The following is a 3,595-nucleotide window of genomic DNA, read 5'->3' as shown; positions in this document are numbered from 1 at the left end:
AGCACACCTGGAATGTCAATACTGTACACATAAAAGGACTTTTAACAGCATAGTACTCCGAGTGTAGCAATATTCCTCAAAGAATAGTATTCCAGTAGATCCACAGGATTTGCATAATCCTGTACTTCATATAATGGAGCCGTTAATCTTATATCGGAACACTTCACATAATGTTACTCCAGGGATATTCCTACTCATCATGGTACACCAGCAAATAAATAAAAGTAGTTCTCCTCAGATAAAAGTATTATTATCAAGGAAGTACTGTTAATATAACAATACTCCTTGCACACTCGTACTGTCCAGATAATACTATTCCCAGGATAATCGTACTCATACTGCCACAACACTTCGCACGTAATGATGCTCTTAGTATAATAGCATTCGAACTCATCCATATAGCTCAAAAATTAGTACTGTGATATAACGGTATTATGGGAACATGTGCACTGCTGACCTTCGTGAATCCTGACAAATCAATAATCTTCACGCAATATTTTTCCTGATATATCCATGTAGTTCATAGAATAATGTTTCTCATATAATGAAAGCGTAAACTCTGAATCATTTGCATAGACTACTACAGGAGCATCAATACTTTTCCCATAAGAGTATTATACGTGTATCCGGGCGTTGCAGCAGCCTTAGAAATGCACATGACTATTCTCCAAACAAAAGTACCCTAGGCTGGCTTGTGCTCTTGATGTAACGAAACGATAGGCAGGTCAGTACTCTGCACAGAGGAGTATTACTGTGACGTTCATACCCTTTCTACAATAACACACCGGGAAAATCCTTACCCTTGAAACAACTCTGCACTTCAATTGAAAGTATTATCCAAGTGACACTGCTATTCACCTAATAGTACTCCATGCACTTCATAACTTCTAAAGCAATAATACACCAGGGTTAGAGGTGCCCCCTCACACATGCGTATATTATTCCTCTTTGATCATGGTAACACATCCATATGGTTATGCTATTTACAAATCACATATAGGGCCATCCTTATTATAACTGACGAAAAGAAATATCTTCATAATGACTCCACATAAGAAAAAAATAGGTCGATCAAAATGTTAGGGAAGAAACAATTCTAATAAAAGAGATTGACATACAATACAACATATCAGCAATAAGACAGCCGAAAAATCTCTTCACAATGATGCGGACTGGGAAAGCATTTTCACAATAATCAAGGCAGAGGAACATGTTCAGAATGAAGCAGCGAAGGAAGATCTTGAAGATACCAGGAGAAGAAAGAAGCTTCATAAAAAAAATAAAAAACGAAACAGCATCTTAACGATGGTGCGGAAAAAGGGCATCTACATAGAGAAAATCGCACACGAGAGGACATCTTCAGGAGGCCGCGAAAAAGGGTAAATCATCGTAGAGAAGATGACACACGGAGAGACATCTTCACGATCCCGCGGGAGAAGGGAGCCTCAATATAAGACAAATGACACAAAACAATATATTGAGGCTGCCGCCGGGAAATAGCATCATAAGTATGCCGCGGAAGAGAAATATCTTCATAAAAAGAGGGCCTCGCGAAGATATCTTCGCGGTAGCATAGTAGAGGGAAGAGGCATATTTAAAAAGCAGCGAAACAGAAAAATATCATGAATATAACGCAGTAAGGAGATTCTTCGTAAGGAGGATGCCACAGCAACAGGAATTCTCATAATGACGTGGCAAAAGAAACCTCATCAGGGCACCCGAAGAGGAAGCTATCGTCAGGAAAGAAATGAAACACAAACAGGAATCTTAATAGTGACACGGCGAAACAAGCCGTCCCTATAAGAAGGACGAGTCAGAAGATATATTAGCAGTATAACGCGGTAAACTGAATCTTGCAGAAGTGGATGGCCTACAGGGAAAATAGACGTCACATTAACGCACCATAAAAAAAGACAACTTTATAAAAATGGAACAGGAAATATCATCCTGAGAAAAATGCCAGACACAGGAACCTCTTCATATTGACGCAACAAGAGCAGTGTAGCTGTGCAGAAATGTAACACAAAGAAGCATTATTATAGTCACATGCCAGATATAAGCATCCTTAGAAAAATGCCACACAGAGAGGAAGCATCATACTACCGCGGCAAATCAGTACGCATCACAGTGACGTAAAACTGGAACAGCAGAAACAGCAGGAGGCACATCATCATACAGGTGCACGAGAAAAAGGCATCATCATGAAGGAACTACACAGAAAAAATCGTGATAAAAATCGAGCAGAAGGCATCTTCATAAAAATGCCAGGGAGAAATGGTATCTTCATAAAGTTCGTGCAAAAAATGTCATCATAAACAAACCCTCCAAGGAGATTTCGTCAAAGAAATGCTGCAGAGCAGAGGTGTATCCTCATGAAAAAATTAAATAGAGAAATATATATAATGAAGCAAGACGAAACATCGCGCGTGCGACAGATATATAACAGATGAGAGGACCCCCCGCAAGAATTGATGCACATGAAAGGACTTTGGCAAGGTTAAGCCACCTGAAGGCAAGTGCGGGAAACATTACACCACATGCAAGTGCGTGCGCAAAAAATTAAGCCACATGAAGGGCATCCGCGAAAATTAGGCCACATGCGAACCACGTTCGCAAAATTCGCCCACATGAACAAGCATATATAAGAAAGAGGCGCAATGAAAAAATACTCTCATAAAAATGCAGAAACATGAAAAAACACACACAGGAAGAATACAACATGCACGGGGATACTGATGAAGATATCGAAACATCAAAAAACACATTCACAGGAAGGATAGGCCATGAGAACGCATTCACAAAAATAAACTATAAAATAAACCATATAAACACGACGGCCCTCCATTTCCCGCTGTAGCCATTTGATTTGCTTATCTGTATTCCACTCCACTCATAGGAGTTTCCACAAAAAGGGATGAACACATTTAAGCGCCATAGCAGCCTTTCAGTTGTATTTATCATACAATTAAAGTTCAATATGAATTTAGAACTCATATTATGCCAGTTCAAATTCAGCAATCCATTACTCTCTTTATATATGCATAGATAAAACACATTATGAAGAATTGTGTAATTTTAGGGGGCACATTTTTATGCCAAATGACCAATGTTCCAATCCAGATTTGCATATAATGCTAAGGAAGTTTTTTTTCTGGGAATGAATGTGTACCATTGGTATTATTCTGTCCTCTTCCAGCTGCGTCTTTGGGTATCCCCCTCCTGTATGACGCCAGATGGGCATCATTCTTCCCCAAGTTAACATTTCTTATTTTTAGGAGTCATGAATTAATCCCACATATAGAAGGGAAAAAATATACATATTTGTATGTATATCCATGGGTATATGTTCCATGGTCAGGTGTAAAAAAGTCAACAACACATAGACTGTTTTCAAGAAATGAGAACAATGTATAGACGGAGGTAAATTACGTGTATTTCTGGCGCCAATATCCTGCTTATGCCTCTCAGAATTGATGCATCACCAGTTCATACCCATAATGTAAAATGGCTTAACCGCTCCAAATGAGGAATGCCGTATGTTGTTTCGTTAGTTTTCTGCCATTCATCATATGCAGAAATGAAGACGTTTTAATCA

The sequence above is a fragment of the Plasmodium inui genome (genome assembly GCF_000524495.1).
Source record: "Plasmodium inui San Antonio 1 unplaced genomic scaffold supercont1.80, whole genome shotgun sequence".
In the NCBI taxonomy this organism is placed as follows: Eukaryota; Apicomplexa; class Aconoidasida; order Haemosporida; family Plasmodiidae; genus Plasmodium; species Plasmodium inui.
Note: the sequence above shows the minus strand (reverse complement) of the source record.